The sequence below is a fragment of the Oncorhynchus tshawytscha genome, linkage group LG13 (assembly GCF_018296145.1).
Source record: "Oncorhynchus tshawytscha isolate Ot180627B linkage group LG13, Otsh_v2.0, whole genome shotgun sequence".
Lineage (NCBI taxonomy): Eukaryota > Metazoa > Chordata > Actinopteri > Salmoniformes > Salmonidae > Oncorhynchus > Oncorhynchus tshawytscha.
In genome coordinates, this window is record NC_056441.1 from 51,607,867 (window position 1) to 51,629,038 (window position 21,172).

A 21,172-nucleotide genomic window follows, 5' to 3' on the forward strand; every position below is an offset into this window, starting at 1 on the left:
ATACTTTTTAAGCTACAAAACTTTTTGTCTTTTCTTTTGTCCTCCATCCACTTTCAAATGATTTCCTCACCATTCTAAAGGCCTCATTGTGACATCATCACTTTCAACGTTCCATTCACTGTAAATGCAACAATTACGAGGGGGTGTGGTATGGCCAATATACCACAACTAAGGGCTGTTCTTAAGCACAACGCAACACGGAGCACCTGGATATAGCCCTTAGCCGTGGTATATTGACCATATACCACAAACCCCCGAGATGCCTTATTGCTATTATTAGAGCAGTAGAAATACATGTTTTGTCATACCCGTTGTATACGGTCTGATATACCATGGCTGTCAGCCAATCAATATTCAGGACTCGAACCATCCAGTTTATAGTGCAATTTTTGACACAAATCAGCTACGTCGGCCACTTTGCCAAGACAACAATTGCTTTTCAAATCTGAAATTGGAACATAATGATCTGTTACCAATCTATCGATACAGCTGTTTTAGTAACTGCATTAATACATTTTCCCCAACTTTTTCCAAACAACTACCGTTTTGACCACTCCACCAACAAGTCAGACAAAACTTAGAGCATATTAAATCTTCCTCTACCTCTCTGGTTTTGAAATCTGAAAGCAGAACAGGAATAGCTTCTTCCAATCAATAGGTAGAGCTCTTTTAGTAACCCATCGACTGCTTTTATTAAAGATGCAGTAATGTCAGAAGCTAGCAGATTCATTACTTACCAACAACAGCTGTAAATATCAATACAACTACATCACATTTTGAAATTAACTTTCCTGTCTTTGACTAACAACACTATTATGAATCTAGCAACGAAGTTGTGTGGGTCAGAGTGCAGTATTAATTTAGTTTCATAGCACAAATGTTTGCTAGCATGTTTCTCAAACTGGCTTTAGCCATGGAGGGAGCAGGCCTGCTAAGGCAACTGTTGCCTAGCAACATGAGCCTCGGAGGGAGACAACATCTACATAGCATGACAAATTCCCATGATTTGTGAATCTGTTTTGGACCGAACAGCTTGCGTTAAGATTTCTAATGCTTCCCTGGTCTGGGCGACCTGCAATGATACAGTGAAGATCTCTAATGCTCACTAGCTTCGTCCTCATTCTCAGGATCGTGCACTGTGCTATAAATACCTGGCTAGTTTGCCTCTCTGTAAAGAGAATGGTGGGCTGTACGTTGATCCTTCTGCTCTGATTGGATAGAGCGAAGCTGTTGCCGTTCACTCACTTCATATTTCACCCGGTCACTTCTCATCGCACGTTACGTTTTCACACGTAACAACTGCAGTTTAGACACTGACCACAACCAAACAACTATTGACCACAACTACTGACCACAATTACTGACCACAACCACACAACTACTGACCATATCCACACAACTACTGACCACAACTACTGGCCACTACTGACCATAACTACTGAATACAACTTTACTGACCACAACTACAGACCGTAACTACTGACCACAACTATTAACCTCAAATACTGACCATAACTCCTGACCACAACTCCTGACCACAATCACATAACTACTGACCATAACTACTGACCACCACTGACCATAACCACTGACTAAAACTACTGACCACAACTACTGGCCACTACTGAGCACAACTACAGCTACTGAACCACACAACTACTGACTACAACTCCTGACCAAAACTACTGACCACAATCACTGACCTCAACCACGCAACTAGTGACCACAGAATTACTGAACCACACAACTACTGACCACAACCACACCGACCATAACTCATGACCTCAACTACTGGCCACAACCACACAACAGCTGATGACAATGTATTTGAAAGACAAAGAAGTTATTTATTGGGCAAAATGAATGTATGCAGAGGGAAAAATAGTTTATGTTGTCAATAATGATTTGATTGTAAGCCAACCATGTCTGTTTTTTTTTGCAACTTGTTTATTTTTATTTTTATGTTGGTGGACAACCCACCCGTCTATTATAAATGTGTCCTTTAAGGCTGCAGTTATGGTGGGGTTGGAGGTATGTCCAATGCACAGGTTCCATCTGGAGCCAGCCCAGCCCAGTCCCACCTAGTCCAGCCAAAACTAGCCCAGTCCCACCAAGGCTCTAGTTTTCCTTCCCTATGCTGAGATGAAGCCTCTCCTTCAGCTCCAAGGTCAATGGTGCTGTATATGGCCGAAGCTTTTGATTGGCTCATTTTCACTCTGACCAGTGGATGTGTGCCATTATGGAACAATTCATCGTTAGTGATGCCTATTACGATAGGAGTGTTCACATTTCTCTGTGATCCACAGAGAGGTGATGATGATGCACAAAAATAAGATGTCTTCATGATGGGAAGCTGGGAGGGGGGTTTGTGTGTCGAAGGATGGTGGCTGCAGTGGTGAATGGTTGTGTTGTGTGTCGAAGGATGATGGCTGTAGTGGTGGATGGGTGTGTTTGTGTTTGTAGAAAATGCATTCAACTTGTTAGTGGCATTGATCTATTTCCATTTTCTATACTGAACAAAAATATCTATGCAACATGTAAAGTGTTGGATCCCATGTTTCATAAGCTAAAATGAAATATCCCAGAAATATTCCATACGCACAGAATGCGTATTTCTTTTAAATTTTGTGCAGAAATTTGTTTACATCCCTGTTAGTGAGCATTTCTCCTTTGCCAAGATAATACATCCACCTGACAGGTATCAAGAAGCTGATTAAACAGCATGATCATTACACCTTGTGCTGGGGACAATAAAAGGCCACTCTAAAATGTGCAGTTTTGAGGGAAATTGCAATTGGCATTCTGACTGCAGGAACGTCCACCAGAGTTGTTGTTTAGATAATTTCATGTTAATTTCTCTACCATAAGCCACCTCCAATGTCATTTTAGAGAATTTGGCAGTATGTCCAAACGGCCTCACAACCGCAGAGCACGTGAATCCACACGAGCCCAGGACCTTTACCTCAGGCTTCTTCACCTGTGGGATCATTTGAGACCAGCCACACAGACAGCTGATGAAACAGAGGAGTATCTGTCTGTAATTAAGCCCTTTTTTAGGGAAAAACTCACTCTGATTGGCTGGACCTGGCTCCCCAGTGTGTGGGCATATGCCCTCCCAGGCCGACCCATGACTGCGCCTCTGCCCAGTCATGTGAATCCCATAGATTAGGGCCTACTTAATTTATTTCAATGGACTGATTTCCTTACATGACCTGTAACTCAGTAGAATTGTTGCATGTTGCGTTTATATTTTTGTTCAGTATACTGTAATTTATTGCAGATCAATAGAAAATTTGCTGTGCCAATGAATGGCAATACAGCCTCAAATGACAACATATTGACTGAAAAAAGTTGTTTTATTAAAATAGTTGTCCTTGGCTGTGATTGAACAGCTATTTTAAAGCAACTTAACAATTCAACAGATCATTAATTGCACCGATTAACTGAGGCAATTACCACATTAGATCATACTTTATGAATATCCCGTCTGAAATCTATCCCTAGCTCCTACCCCCTAGCCCCTAACACCTAGTCCCTAGACTCTATTTAAATTGCATCTGAACTCTAACCCTGTCATCCGCATTGTGTAATCAATATGGTGTGAATTCCACCTAGAGGGCTAGTTGGAGCTATTGGCATATAGTTTATACCCATCCAATCCACTGTCACATCTTGGCAGATTGTTCTTTTTACTGGGCCGCTGTGGCTAAGAATGACAGAGGTTGAGAATGACAGAGGCTAGCATCAATCACACTTCAGCAGAGGGAACTGACTAATGGAAGCAGAGGGAGAATGAGCGAGGGGTACCTGAGAGGAAGCTGGCGGATGCAAAACCAACTAACCTCCCTATTTTGTACTACTTCACGTTTGCCTTCCCTGGTAATCTCCCTTACCTATTTCTAGGGATGCACATGCATAGACATACGGTACACACAAACACTTGCATGCACGCACACTTCCCTGGTCAGCATCGCAATATATCCCTCCCTCCCTTTCTCTCTCTCTCTCTCTCTCTCTCTCTCTATAATGCAGCAGAGTAATGCTGCAGCGGCTCAATATATTCTGTTTCTCTCTCTGCCTCCTTCTCTCTCTCTCTCTCTCTTACTGGCACTCTATTTCCCTCCTCTTTTTCCCATACTCCCTGCTCATCTACTCCTCATCTTTACACAATTCATAGTGGTATTGTGGTGTTGTTGATGTTGGCCCTCAAGGGCTCTGAGGCTGCTATAAGCTGTGTGATGCCAGCAGTGCTGGGCTAGCTAGGTTGGGGACAGCACGGCTGGTCAGTCACGTGTGTGTGCGTGTGCTATGGGTCCCTGGAGGGCAGGACAGGACTAATCTCTCAGTGGTTTTGATTTTAAAGAACTACTTTTCTGCTCACCAGTCTCAACTACCTGCCTGCTGCCTGGCAAATATATCACCTCCCATCACTTTGTCACACGCAGGCACGCACACACGCACGCACGCATGCACCACACACACACACGCACACATGCACACACACACACACACACACACACACACACACACACACACACACACACACACACACACACACACACACACACAGAGACTGAGAGAGAGAGCGAGAGAGAGAGAGGCTTCCCGTGGACTTTATAGAAAAGGCTTGACTCCTCGTCCATTAGCCATGACTCAGCATACTGTTTAGTCTGTTGATGCAGTCAACTTGAAATTGTGGTGACACTGCTGTTACCGTAGTCTGAGAGTTTTACATTACTGTTTTACAACCCTGTGATATCCATTGAATGAAGAATATTTCTGCTCACCTGATACGTGTTATCTGCCTTGAAGTTTAAGAGCTAGTGTCTACTGTGGTGCTCATATCATGACTAAGCACATTTTTAAGCATGTGGTGTGTGTGTGTGTGTGTGTGTGTGTGTGTGTGTGTGTGTGTGTGTGTGTGCGCGTGCGTCTAAATACTTAAACTTGCTTGTCTGCGTCTCTGTGAGGTGTTTACTTGTTTGTCCTCTAAGATACATGTCTAGGCTAGCAACCCAAACTCGCAGCCCCTCTGTCCTCTCCTGATTCCCTTAGAGGCCCTTGTGAATGCATCACAGCTGTGATACCTCATGGTAATCTCAGATTAAATCAAGAACAGCTATCCTAGACCCCCCTTCCCCTTCCCCACCCACACACAGACACACAAACACACACACAAATACACACATCCGATAACCAAGCGGAAATACCAGTTACTAAAGTTAGATCAGTTATTCCAAAAATGAGCCACAAAGGCAGAGGTTTGTTTGGGTACAAAGCCGGATTATATTCCTAATCTCATCCTTTTGGCATTTATCTCTCGTCCGGGGACTGATCACTGATATAAAGTAACTGCTGACCTGCAACTTCCTGTCAGATGCTCCATTCAAACTTCTGTTGTAATTTCTACTCCAAGGAAGTTGGGAATAGAGAAAGGGCACCCTTCTCCAAAAACCTCCCCATCTGAACTGCCTATTCACAACCCAGGAAGTGGCCATTGGACTGATGCACTCTCAAAAGATCATGAGGAGGAGCTCACGTGTGAGATCTCACCACCCTCTGTTGACTTCGGTATCCCCTATTCATCATTCTTAGTTGAGTAATGGACTCCACCAGTCCCTTCCCCTCTCTTCCCCATCTCAACCATTCTGCCTCTCCTGCCTCTTTGACCTCGGAACCACCATCACTCAGAATCTCTATCTAGCTGTTCCTCCTCTCCTCACCCCTGCCCTATGCATCCCTTCACATTGCATTCAAAACTCAGTCGGTTAATAATTAATCTGCCCTTGGTTCTCCCTGTTCCTCTAGTCTCTCCTCCCCTCGTCTCCCTCTTCTTCGTGGCAGGAGTGCCCGCCACGTGTCTCTACAGGCTTGGTCAGACACTGGGGAAGACTATTTCCACTCAAACTTTTATTTATCCGTTCTTTCATGGGAGCTCCTAAAGTAACTAAGCTCTGGTACAATGCATCTGTTTCTCCATCCCTCTCCTACTTCCCCCTTCACGTTCCTACTTCTTCACTAAGTTAAGCCTCTCTCATTCAATTTCTCTGACCCTCTCTTCCTCCATCTTCCTCTCCATGCGCCTTTACTAGTGGCCGCCTGGCCTTAGCCTGGCACTTGGTTATCCAGCTGGTCCCTTCAGCCCTCTGCTTAGTGACTACAGGAGTAGGCATACGGAAACGCATCCGGCGGTTTTATAACGCAGTCGGACAGAAACCTGTGAGTCACTCGTAGACCTGAGAATGAGCCTCAACCTCAGCCTGAGTAGAGCAGTGAAGTACAATAAGTACACTCAGCCTGTGCAGCAGGCCTCTCTCTCTCTCTCTCTCTGGCCCTCTTACAGGCATACTGCTCCCCTCAGCTACAGCACACCAAAGCACAGTGCAGAGCGGAGGATATTATTCTTGGATCACTGTGGGTGACATTGCTTCAGCTACACTGGCGAAAGACAAGGAAATGAAGAAACGAACCGAAACAGCAGCACCACATAATGACATCAGACTCCCATTAGAACAAGAACAGAATTTGGATTTCTCCAATTTCCCAATATGTGCCCTCCCTTTGGGCATTGCCACTTTGGGAAGAGTCAATCGAGGTTGCCAAGTCTACCTTTAGCTGTGATCTAACTTAATCATAGAACACTGAACGCGGAGCATAATGGTTCTGGGTGCCATTATAGAGATAATTTATCTAAGCATTTTTTGTTGAGCATCATCCTTTATCGTTATCTTTAGAAATGGTTTCCAATTCCAGTGGGACTGTGCCATACTGTGTTAGTACACATGAGGCATTGTTCAACTTATTTCAAAACAGGAAGACGTCCACAATAGACCCATACACCATAGCAAGCGCCCACCAACCCCAGGGATAGGAATTCATTCAAACATCTGCCTTCAATCAACTCCTCAGCCGTGACCCTTCGGTGTATACCTTCTATGTGCTGCATTCAGGCTCTCAATTTACAGGCATAACTCATTTCCCTTGTAACCTACATGGGAAATCTCTTGACGATTACTAGAACGTACCCTTCATACAAAAGGAAAATTGAACTGCTATAAATGTCTTTCTGGTTCATTTGGACTGGTTTTTAGGAAATATCCAAGAAAAACATTGATGCAGTCCTAGTTAAAATAAATTACAATCTAATTTATTCTCCCAAGGTACCTTAATTCATGAAGTTGTCAAACATGCCCTCACAACCTTGACATAAATAATCCTCCAGTAAATCTAAATGGCCCAACCATGGCCCAACCACCTGTGATTTTAGTACAGCAATTCAAATCATCCCCTCAGCAGGTGTGCAATACAAAAACAAGTGCCACTGCAGTGTTTCGGTCTCACAATATAACAACGGATCACAGCAAGGAGTCTATTGTTACACGCTAATCCATGTACTTCAATGTCGCAAACGATGCCCGCACATGGTGTTAGTATTACAACACATTGCTATGTACAGGCCGTCAGCACGGTGCAGCAACACTACACAGGGGAGGAGTGCTGAGTGTCCGTGTGTGGTCTGGGGAGTACATATCTGTATGTGGGTGAGGGTTGATGACATTCAAAACTGTGTGTCACTAGCTCTCACTCTACCTGTGCTTGCCTGCCTGTGTGTGTGTGTGTGTGTGTGTGTGTATGTGTGTGGGGGGGGCATCAGATTGGGGTGTGGATGTAGGTATTAGCAAGGGTAGCTTAAGACGAGTACGGGTTGAACACCTGGTGCTGCCGGCCCGCCCCATGATCGTGGCACAGTCCAGACTAATCTGTGGATCAACAGGACATCACGCGCTCAAAACCAGGACACCCTTTCTATAACATCCGTGTCACACTTGTCACACACAGTGATCATTAAATGCACATGACTCAGCACTTACATGCAAACACACATTTACACACAATTGTTAACCTACACGCAAGCATTCACGCGCTCACAGACACACGGACACGAACGAACGCACACACACCCACACACACACAAACACATCCCTTCCCAACGCCATTTCCATTCACAACAACTTTAACAAGCCATCATCACAAGCCGTACCAAATAACCTCTAAAAAGGCCAGACCCTTAGTTATAGTGGAGCTAAGAGGACAGGTGCAGCTAGGAAGAGAAAGGACCCCCCCTGAACCCTCCCCTTCCCCCATTGTAACTCCTAGAGTCAAATGCTACACCATAATACATGATCAAAGTCTTGACCTCCCAAGACTTGGCATGCCAGTGCATTATCTCAGGAGTCAATAAACCCCAGGTATTTATAGGAGGTCATGTGTGTGTACATGATTTGAACGGCTTAAAATCAACTGTATTTTTAGCAACGCGACAGACATCCAACAGATATCCACCGGGGTAGTTTACATGGCTATTTCAGAGATAAAGCATCACTAGCCCCTCCAGGAATTCAATGCCTTGGTAATGGTCAACGTTATCTGATTGCAGACCCAACCACATATCCACCCAGTCTGATCCTGCAAACTAGACTTTCATATAGGGGAGCTGAATGGAGCTTCAAGTTAAAAATACACGCTTAGAATTAAAAAATAATAATAATCTAATCAAATCCAATGTTGTTGGTCATGTGCAGATATTTAGCAGATGCTATCGCAGGTGCAGCAAAATGCTTGGGATGCCAGCTCCACAGAACAAAACAGTACGCACAGTACAAAACAAAACATTGAAATGAATGAATTAGTAAATATCAATACGACCAATGTCAGAATATAAATACATACAGAACCAGTCAAATGTTTGGACACACCTACTCATTCAAGGGTTTTTCTTTATTTGTACTATTTTCTATATTGTAGAATAATAGTGAAGACATCAAAACTATGAAATAACACATATGGAATTATGTAGTAACCAAAAAAGTGTTTAAACAAATTAAAATATAATATATATTTTAGATTCTTCAAAGTATCCATCCTTTGCCTTGATGACATTTTTGCACACTCTTGGCATTCACTCAACAAGATTCATGAGGAATGGTTTTACATCAGTTGTGAAGAATTACCCACATATACTGAGCACTTGTTGGCTGCTTTTCCTTCACTCTGCGGTCCATTTCATCCCAAACCATCTCAATTGGGTTGAGGTTGGGTGATTGTGGAGGCCAGGTCATCTGATGCAGCACTACATCACTCTCCATCTTGGTTAAATAGCCCTTACACAGCCTGGAGGTGTGTTTTGGGTCATTGTCTTGTTGAAAAATAAATGAAAGTCCCACGAAGTGTAAACCAGATGGGATGGCGTATAGCTGCAGAATGCTGTGGTCGTCATGCTGGTTAAGTGTGCCTTGAATTCTAAATAAATCACTGACAGTGTCACAAGCAAAGCACCCCCCACACCATCACAACTCCTCCATGCTTCATGGTGGAAACCACACATGCCGAGATAATCCATTCACCTACTCTGCATCTCACAAAGACACCCAAAAATCTCAAATTTGGACTCATCAGACCAAAGGACAGAGTTCCACCGGTCTAATGACCACTGCTCGTGTTTCTTGGACCAGGCAAGTCTCTTCTTCTTATTGGTGTCCTTTAGTAGTGGTTTCTTTACAGAAATTCGACCATAAAGGCTTGATTCACGCAGTGTCCTCTGAACAGTTGATGTTGAGATGTGTCTGTTACTGGAAATCTGCAAAGCATTTATTTGGGCTGGTAACTCGAATGGAAGTATCCTCTGCAGCATAGGTAACTCTTGGCCTTCCTTTGTGGTGGCATTCAGTTTCATCATAGTGCTTGATGGCTTTTGTGACTACACTTGAAGAAACTTTCAAAGTTCGTCTATGGATCTGAGGTGTTTAGTCCCGGGGTCCTTAGCTTAGTGGTGCACTTCATGGGCACTATGGTGTTGTCACCATAGTACCAAAACCATAGTGACTATGCTGAGCTGTAGTCAATGAACAACATTGTCACATAGGTGTTCCTTTTGTCCAGGTGGGAAAGGGCAGTGTGGAGTGCGATTGAGATTGCGTCATCTGTGGATCTGTTGGGGTGGTCTGCGAATTGGAGTGGGTCTAGGGTATCTGGGAGGATGCTGTTGATGTGAGCCATGACCAGCGTTTCAAAGCACTTCATGGCTACCGACGTGAGGGCTATGGGGCGGTAATCATTTAGGCAGTTTACCTTCGCTTCCTTGGGCACAGGGGCTATGGTGGTCTGCATGAAACATGTAGGTATTACAGACTCAGTCAGGGAGAGGTTGAAAATGTCAGTGAAGACACTTGCCTGTTGTTCTGCCCATGCTTTGAGTACACGCCCTGGTAATCCATCTGGCCCCATGGCTTTGTGAATGTTGACCTGTTTAAAGGTTTTGCTCACATCAGCTACTGAGAGTGTTGTCACACTGTCATCCAGAACAGCTGATGTTCTCGTGCATGCTTCAGTGTTGCTTGCCTGAAAGCGAGCATAAAAAGCATTTAGCTCGTCTGATAGGCTCGTGTCACTGGCCAGCTCACGTCTGGGTTTCCCTTTGTAGTCCGTAATAGTTGTCAAGCCCTGCCACATCCGATGAGCGTAAGAGCCGGTGTAGTAGGATTCAATCTTAATCCTGTATTGACGCTTTGCTTGTTTGATGGTTTGTTTGAGGGCATAGTCGGATTAGTGTCTCACTCTTTGAAAGTGGCAGCTCCAGCCTTTAGCTCAATGTGGATGTTGCCTGTAATCCATGGCTTCTGGTTGGGATATGTACGTATGGTCACTGTGGGGCCGACGTCGTCGATGTACTTATTGATGAAGCCGGTGACTGAGGTGGTATACTCCTCAATGCCATTGGATGAATCCCGGAACATATTCCAGTCTGTGCTAACAAAACAGTCCTGTAGCGTAGCATCCGCATTTGTATCCATCTCTGTGTGTGGAATAAAGGTGGTGTAGAGTTTTTTTTCCCTCTGGTTGCACGTGACATGCTGGTAACAATTTGATGAAACTGATTTAAGTTTGTTTGCTTTAAAGTTCCTGATCACTAAGAGCGCCACTTATGGATGAGCATTTTGTTGTTTGCTTATTGCCCTATAGAGTTGGTTGAGTGCGGTCTTAGTGTCAGCACTGGTCTGTGGTGGTAAATAGATGGCTACTAATAATATAGATGAGAACTCGCTTGGTAGACAGTGTGGTCTACAGCTTATCATAAGATACTCTACCTCAGGCGAGCAATACCTTGAGACTTATTTAATATTAGACATTGAGCACCAGCTGTTATTGACAAGAAGACACACACACCCACACCCCTCGTCTTACGAGATGTAGCATCTCTGCTCTGCCGGTGCATGGAAAATCCCGGCAGCTTTATATTTTCCATGTCGTCGTTCAGCCACGACTCGGTAAAAAATAAGATATTGGCAGTTCTTAATGTCCCGCTGGTAGGATAATCGTAATCGTTGGTCATCAGTTTTTTTTCTTCCAATGATTGAATGTTAGCAAGTACAACAGAAGGAAGTGGGAGTTTACTCGTTCGCCTACGGATTCTCAGAAGGCAGCCCGATCTGCGTCCTCTAATCCTCCATCTTTTCTTCACCCAAATGACAGGGATTTGGGCCTGTTCCCAGGAGAGCAATATATCCTTCTCGTCGGACTCGTTAAAGGAAAAAGCTTCTTCCAGTTCGTTGTGAATAATCACTGTTCTGATGTTCAGAAGTTATTTTTGGTCAGAAGAGACGGTAGCAGCAACATAATGTACAAAATAAGGAAAAAATTCACTTACAAACAACGCAAAAAAACTAACAAAATAGCACAATTAGTCAGGAGCAAAACGTCAGCCATCCACTTCAGCGCCATCTTTGTTGTTCAGCGTCATCACTGTTGTTTCCATGTCATTTCAATGAAATTACGTTGAACCGAAGTAGAATAGACAATGAAACTGGTCTGAAAAATTCTTGATATGTTTAGCAAGCTCAGACAGCCACTTTAATAATGGGAATTGATGGGAAATGATGTAAATATATCACTAGCCACTTTAAACAATGCTACCTTATATAATGTTTACATACCCTACATTATTCATCTCATATGCATACGTATATACTGTACTCTATATCATCGACTGCATCCTTATGTAATACATGTATCACTAGCCACTTTAACTATGCCACTTTGTTTACATACTCATCTCATATGTATATACTGTACTCGATATCAGCTACTGTATCTTGCCTATGCTGCTCTGTACCATCACTCATTCATATATCCTTATGTACATATTCTTTATCCCCTTACACTGTGTATAAGACAGTAGTTTTGGAATTGTTAGTTAGATTACTTGTTGGTTATTACTGCATTGTCGGAACTAGAAGCACAAGCATTTCGCTACACTCGCATTAACATCTGCTAACCATGTGTATGTGACAAATAAAATGTGATTTGATTTGATTTGAAAGCTCAGACTCCATGTCATCAGATAAGACCTTATGTGCCTCTGCTACTCAATCATAGCCGCTCTTTCATCCAGGTATGTTTGTTTTATTTTTTTGTCAATGTACCCCTTCAGTGTCATTCAGTCTATTTTTTCAAAATTTGATGCTGCTCGAATGCTCTTCTTCCCATCTCTCCTTTCCTTGGCTGCACTCTCATGAACCTCAAGGGGGGCTAAACCGCTGCTTGTTTTACATATGCATACACAGGGCATGTCTCTTCTGTACCAATACAAAATGCACTATCTCGCATATTATGCATAAAACTGACAAAATATAATCATAATTTGTATGGGGTATGGTAGCCAATGGCTCAACTTGCCCCTTGGCATCCACCCTGTACCCTGCCCTGAACTTTAGTCACTGTTACTAGCTGGCTACCAACCGGTACTCTATCTTGCACCTTAGAGACTGCTGCCCTATATAAATTATATATAGTTATTGAACACTGGACACTTTAATAATATTTACATACTATTTTACCCACTTCAAATGTATATACTGTATTCTGGTCAAGGCTCATCCTATATAACTACTGCTGTGCACACCTTTTCCATTCCTACACTCTCCATACTGTCAATACAGTAATACAGCAGCACCCACTCCCACTCGTAGCACACGCTCCAGCAGGTATATTTCACTGGTCACCCCCAAAGCCAATTCCTCCTTTGGTCGTCTTTCCTTCCAGTTCTCTGCTGCCAATGACTGGAACAAACTGCAAAAATCTCTGAAGCTGGAAACACTTATCTCCCTCACTAGCTTTAAGCACCAGCTGTCAGAGCAGCTCACAGATTACTACACCTGTATATAGCCCATCTGTAATTTAGCCCAAACAACTCCCTCTTCCCCAACTGTATGTATTTATTTATTTTGCTCCTTTGCACCCCATTATTTCTATTTCTACTTTGCACATTCTTCCACTGCAAATATACCATTCCAGTTTTTTTCTTGCTATATTGTATTTACCTCGCCACCATGGCCTTTTTTGCCTTTACCTCCCTTATCTCACCTCATTTGCTCACATTGTATATAGACTTATTTTTCTACTGTGTTATTGACTGTATATTTTGTTTATTCCATGTGTAACTCTGTGTTGTTGTTTGTGTCACACTGCTTTGCTTTATCTTGGCCAGGTCGCAGTTGCAAATGAGAACCTGTTCTCAACTAGCCTACCTGGGTAAATAAAGGTTAAATAAAAAATAAATAAATAAAATACACACCATCATATACATACGGTACCAGTCAAAGGTTCTACATTTTAGAATAATAGTGAAGACATCACAGCTATGAAATAACACATATGGAATCATGTCACCAAGAAAGTGTTAACAAATCAAAATATATTTTAAATTTGAGATTCTTCAAAGTAGCCACATACACCTTAGCCAAAAACATTTAAACTCAGTTTTTCACAATTCCTGACATTTAATCCGAGTAAATATTCCCTGTTTTAGGTCAGTTAGGACCACTTCATTTTAAGAATGTGAAATGTCAGAATAATAGCAGAGAGAAATATTTGTTGCAGCTTTTATTATTTCATCACATTCCCAGTGGGTCAGAAGTTTACATACACTCAATTAGTATTTGGTAGCATTGCCTTTAAATTGTATAACTTGGGTCAAAGGTTTTGGGGAGCCTTCCACAAGCTTCCCACAATAAGTTGGGTGAATTTTGGCCCATTCCTCCTGACAGAGCTGGTGTACGTGAGTCAAGTTTGTAGGCCTCCTTGCTCGCACACGCTTTTCCTGTTTTGCCCACACATTTTCTATTGGATTGAGAACAGGGCTTTGTGATGTCCACTCCAATACCTTGACTTTGTTGTCGTTAAGCCATTTTGTCACAACTTTGGAAGTATGCTTGGGGTTATTGTTCATTTGGAAGACCCATTTGCGACCAAGCTTTAACTTCCTGACTGATGTCTTGAGATGTTGCTTCAGTATATCCACATAATTTTCCCTCATCATGATGCCATCTATTTTGTGAAGAGCACCAGTCCCTCCTGCAGCAAAGCACCCCCACAACATGATGGTGCCACCCCCGTGAATCACGGTTGGGATGGTGTTCTTCGGTTTCCTTTTAACTCCAAACAAAACGATGGTCATTATGACCAAACAGTTCTAATTTGATTTAATCAGACCAAAGGCAATTTCTCCAAAAAGTACAATCTTTGTCCCTATGTGCAGTTGCAAACCGTAGTCTGGCTTTTTTATGGTGGTTTTTGAGCAGTGGCTTCTTCCTTGCTGAACTGCATTTCAGGTTATGTTGATAAAGGACTTATTTTACTGTGGATATAGATACTTTTGTACCTGTTTCCTCCAGAATCTGGAGGTCCTTTGCTGTTGTTCTGGGATTGATTTGCACTTTTCGCACAAAAGTACGTTCATCTCTAGGAGACAGATCACATCTCCTTCCTGAGCCGTATGACTGCTGCGTGGTCCCATGGTGTTATTCTTGAGTACTATTGTACAGATGAACGTGGTACTTTCAGGCATTTGGACATTGCTACCAAGGATGAACCAGACTTGTGGAGGTCTACAATTTTTTTTCTGAGGTCTTGGCTGATTTCCTTTGATTTTTCCATGATGTCAAGCAAAGAGGCACTAGTCCAGTTGACTCAAATGATGTCAAGAAGCTTCTAAAGCCATGACATAATTTTCTGGAATTTTCCAAGCTGTTTAAAGGCACAGTCAACTTAGTGTATGTAAACTTCTGACCCACTGGAATTGTGATTCAGTGAATTATACGTGAAATAATCTGTCTGTAAACAATTGTTGAAAAAATGACTTGTGTCATGCACAATGTGGATGACAGCAACACAATGTGGACCATAGCAACACCCACCCGACTTGCCAAAACTATAGTTTGTTAACAAGACATTTGTGAAGTAGTTGAAAAACGAGTTTTAATGACTCCAACCTAAGTGTATGTAAACTTCTGACTTCAACTGTATGTAATCATAACTGTTATATTTACACAAATTCTGATTATCCCCAGGGATACACACACATCCTGAACTATATGTAGATATATTAGTTAAAAAGAATACAACATTTCCCTTGATATTGTGATGCCCAATGTAAAAAAATAGCTCAATTTACCCCACTCTACCCTATGTTAATTACCCATTGGTCTTTCTGAGGCTGAGAGTTGTTTTTCTCCATTAGACTTACAAGAAAAATAGATGAAGTTGGTAATGCCAGAAAGGTGTTGGCTATTTCACCCCTGCTCTCTCACTTCTAGTGCAAACAAACACACAAATGAGAAGGGGCTTGGTTTTTCATCAGGACTGCACAGCCCTTCGTAAAGATGCACTCCAGGATCTTAAAGGTGCAATATGCAGAAATTGCCCTGCCATTTCCTCGTTGCAAAAATTTGAATAGTTTGCATAATTTCAGTTTATGTGACAAAACAAGCATTCAGAATGTAGATAGTTGTCGTGACGTTGACTACCATTAAATGTGAAGACTGTACATTATCAAATCAATTGGAAAGCGGTCGCTGACATCCCCGTATTCAAAGGGGGAGACACTCTAGACTCAAACTGTTACAGACCTATACCATCCTGCCCTGCCTTTCTAAAGTCTTCGAAAGTCAAGTGAACAAACAGATCACCAACCATTTTGTATCCCACCGTACCTTCTCCGCTATGCAATCTGGTTTCCTAGCTGGTCACGGGTGCACCTCAGCCACACTCAAGGTCCTAAACGATATCATAACCACCATCGATAAAAGACAGTACTGTGCAGTTGCCTTCATCGACCTGGCCAAGGCTCTGTCAATCAAAGTATTCTTATTGGCAGACTCAACAGCCTTGGTTTCTCTAATGACTGCCTCGCCTGGTTAACTAACTATTTCCCAGATAGAGTTCAGTGTGTAAAATTGGAGGGCCTGTTGTCCGGCCCTCTGGCAGTCTCTATGGGGGTGCCACAGGGTTCAATTCTTGGGTCGACTCTTTTCTCTGTTTATATCAATGACGTCGCTCTTGCTGCGGGTGATTCTTTGATCCACCACTAAGCAGATGACACTATTCGGTATACATCTGGCACTTCTTTGGACACTGTGTTAACACACCTCCAAACGAGCTTTAATGCCATAGAACACTCCTTCCGTGGCCTCCAACTGCTCTTAAATGTTAGTAAAACAAAATGCATGCTCTTCAACCGATCACTGCCCACAACTGCCCAACTGACTAGCATCACTACTCTGGACGGTTCCAACTTAGAGTATGTGGACAGCTATAAATACCTAGGTGTCTGGCTAGACTGTAAACTCTCCTTCCAGACTCACATTAAGCATCTCCAATCCAAAGTTAAGAATCTAGAATCGGCATCCTATTTCACAACATACTACCCACCACTGCGACCTGTATGCTCTCGTTGGCTGGTCCTCGCTACATATTCATCGCCAAACCCACTGGCACCAGGTCATCTATAAGTCTTTGCTAGGTAAAGCTCCGTCTTATCTCAGCTCACTGGTCACCATAGCAACACCCACCCGTAGCACGCGTTCCAGCAGATATATTTCACTAGTCGTCCCCAAATCCAACACCTACTTTGGCTGCCTTTCCTTCTAGTTCTCTGCTGCCAATGACTGGAATGAATTGCAAACATCACTGAAGTTGGAGACTTATATCTAACTCACTAACTATAAGCGTCAGCAGTCAGAGCAGCTTACCAATCGCTGGCCTACCTGGTTAAATAAAGGTGTTTTTTCCCCCCTCTATGTGTAATTTAATTACGTGATTAAACTAATCATGTAACTTTAATTGAATAGAATGTTGGGGCACCACGGAATTTTTTTTGTTTGTATTGTGTCATTTTCCTAAATACAACTCTTCGGATATTTTCATATATTATCAAAACAGTCGCTTATTAATGAATTGTACTTCATCAGTGTCATTACTGAATGTCGCAAACCCTTGGATATCTGAACGAACCCTAGCATAGAATCATGAATCAGCGACATACAAATTGGCTTAATTATTTATTTTCTATAACGAACTTAATCAATCACAGAAATGCATGATAAACACACCATTCGTTATGCATTGGGTACTAAACATGACCCAAGGAAAAGTCCCTAGTGGACGAAACTGATATGACGGCTTGGTAGACAAAGGAAAGGGGGTGTGGAATGCTCAAGTGTTGGAGACTCATAGCTGATATCTACACCCATAGAAATGGCTAATACTTTAAATATGAACAACCGCTCATTCGAAAAGAAATTGCAATTGACATATTTACGTGCGTATGTCTTGTTGTCTCTTTCTGTGGTCGCCGGTCCATCTGCTGGAGAGAGTCGACAGAAAAGCCTCTGGTAGCGTTCCTAATGGATATGTCAGGCGTACCCATGTTGTCGCAGAGAATAGTTGTTTCGGCGGTTGTCGTATTCTTCGTCCTAGGCTATGTACATTTCCAGCTACAGACTGAAAAGGCCTCGTCTAAGATTTGCTCCTGCTGTGGAAATGGTTTAGAGTTTCACAATTTCTAGCCATGTACCAACGCTACATGCTGTATGGTCTCCTCGGCCTGTAGAGTTGTAGTTCTTAACCATTTCACATGTAGCTACCACTCCATACTTTTCTGGTCTCATGGTCTATCGTGTTGTAGTCATTTCAACGTGGGGACTCTGTCTTGATGTTCTCTGACTTTAGTTTGTAGATTTCATAACCATTCCAACATGTAGCCACCGCTTCATGCTTTTCTGGTCTTGTAGTTTTAAAACATTTGTCAGCGGTGTAGCCACCGCTGCATGCTGTCTTCTGTAAATGTTGTCGGAAGTTGGTTTTTATAGAAGAAGAGGCTGTACCATGATGCCTAATGTAATGTCTGGCGTCACGGGGGCGTGGCCACTGGCTAGTTAAAACTTTATACCTAAACAAGTATCTTGTTTAAAAGGTCAACATCACATTACATCTTCTCACAAATAGTTTCATATTGAATAATAGATTTTACACAACATACAGGTAGAAAACTAATAACTGAGGAATGTACACTTCCAGAGATATCGTTATCTTGTCCTACTGCCTCCTACTTCCTGATGTCACAAAATAAAACATCTTTGACATAAAATACCCACGGACCATTCCCACATTCTCAAAAATAGAAATAATGTTTAATTCTGAAATTTTATGGATTAGGAGTTTTGGCCAGAGAAGCTCTTTAGTCTCCCAGAGGTTTCTTTCCTCTCAATATTCCATGGCAGCAAATAGAGTTTCTACCAGGAATTTATGACCGCTGTAAAACCTGAGGTGGGAGAGAGAGTGGGAGAGGGGAGGAGCCACCATATACACCCAAAAGGGTCACGTCGTGACACAATCAAAGTACTATCTAAACTGCTGTGAAATATTTGTTCAATAATCCCCTTCAAAAATGTTTCAGCTGTTTCAAGCTGGTGTACAGAACCGAAAGTAAAAGACGCAAAAAACTAAACTTAAGAACAATAAGCATAGGAATAGCACACATAGAACAGATCTACCACTTCTTAGACTTGCTTTCTACGAGAATGTCAAATATCACATTTCTTTGTGAATTTGGTCAGGTCGCCCAAAAAGTTAAATATTGCATCTTTAATTAAGCACAACAAATTTGTAACATATAGTACAAATTGGATTTGTAACTTAATACAAATTGCAAAAAAACACTTAAAAAGAAATTCAGGACGTAATGTATCATATGAAATGGATGACATAGTACACAATTGGATGATGTAGTACACACAAAACGGGGACCACAGTTGGCTCATGAACACCACTTTCAAAACTACTGGCTGAAATTATACTAAAGTTTGAGAGTGCATCTTCAAGCCTCATGTTTTTGTGTTTTGTGTTTGGCTACATTCTGATGTGCAACTAGGATGTCCTAATTCCCTGACCTTCTATCCATCACCTGATGTAAAGAACAAGTCTACCAGCTAACATCTCTCATACTGTAGTCTAGTAGTCTCTCTCTCCACTCTGCCAATGTAGAATGACCATAGGATCTAATGATATTATATGGGACATACAAGCACACAAACATACCAACAACATAATAAATCCTTCCCTGGTCTCTGATGGATGGCTCGGGGGGGGGGTGTTGGCTTGACCTACTGTAGGCCGGGAACCCAATCTTTTTCGTTGGAGGTTAAACCATCCACCATACGCTAGGGGTTTATATACGAACATGCACATTAACCCTTCACCCCCCACCCCCCCAGCTGTAAAAAAAATGACCTGTCGTAGTATTATAGCCTGTACTTCACCTTGACACAGAGCCAAGGAGAGCCACCGGGCAGAGAATCCAGAGAAAACTGTCCGTGGATACACACAGATAAGAGAGGCTACTTAACAGGGACGTCCTATAATCTAATCTAATATCATGTCACATTCCATCTCAAAGAAATATGCAAATGAAAAGCCTATTTATTATCAGTAGCTCTCTGCTGTGTTAGCCTCCTTAGAATCGTATGCTAATTTAGATTCAAAAACTTGCTTTAAGATGTTTTGTGCAATCTTGTGACCTTGCTCTTATTTGATTGGTGGGTTGATGTCAGTGCCAATAAGGCACTCACCTCAAAAGATGCTGAGGAGTCTTAGGGTTACCCCACTAAGAATCGTGTCCATATTACATTAGGTGCTAACAATTAGCATTAACCAACTGATATGATCATGTGTGGATTCTCAAATACATGGGGTTTAGTTGGTCTAAAGCTTGAGTAACTATATTGTATTACTGTACATTTTACAGCACTATGTGTTGAAAGCAGTCAGGTACTCTACTACAAAGCAAACCTATAGAGCAATGTGCATCATAATATACCATATCACCCAGACATACAAATGTAGGGTACCATGTGGTTGTTGGATCATTGTTAAGTGGTCACACTAGTCTGTACATATCTAAACAAAACACGTTAAAAGGATAAACTGAGGAGAATGTGAATGGATGGATATCCTATGATTTGAGTAGGTATTGATCCAGCCTGCTCATTATCTGACTTTAAAAAATATGTATTTAAATATATTTTCACCCCCCCAAAAAATATATTTTCCCCCAAAATAAGATATTCCTCCATATATTCCTATACACTTCCCTCACTGTAGTAAGACCTTACACTTCACCCCGTCAGCTGTATGAGTTAAATATGTCCCTGATTAAGTGATATGTGTAAATGTGCCGTGATAGAATGAAGTGCGTAGTTGAATCTGCATCGCTGGTTCCTCTGATGAGAAGACAGCGTAAAGGGCTGTCTTTTGACAACTACACTGTGTTCCTCACATGACAAATTCCATCCCACTTGCCTCATCTAGATGAATATTGTCTTGTCCCATGGACCATTCCCCCTAAAGATGTAAACATTGGACATTTTGACACTCATTGACTTGGCAGGGTCCATTGGCAGTGCCCATAATTCCACTTGCGCTAAACAGGATCCATTGTTACCGGCATCCTCTTATTGACTCTGGATCTACGCCTTGCTATCTCAAATTCATCCCCTCCACTCACTCTCTTAGTGAAATAGCAAGATGCAGCACTTGCTGCCCTGACCTGGCTAAAACACATGACTCTGGGTCTCCCGATATAGAAAAGCATGAGCCGTGTAAGCAAATAAACCCCCGCCTTACAAGCAACAAGTAAATGAGCATGCAACCCTGTCCTCCGGCGTCGGACACATTTCTGCAAGCTCGGCAGAACCTGCAGTGATTTGGCTGGCACCCCAGGGGTAGATGGAGGGAGACGGGTGCAGAGAGAGAGAGAGAGAGAGATAAAGGGATAGAGCAA

General features: G+C 42.4%; 1 protein-coding gene across 2 annotated transcripts in view; it reads right to left on the reverse strand.

Annotated features, from left to right (window-relative positions):
* LOC112265099 (sodium channel subunit beta-4) overlaps nt 1–21,172 on the reverse strand; it is a 31,386-nt gene that overhangs the window by 9,326 nt on the left and 888 nt on the right. The window lies entirely within an intron of this gene.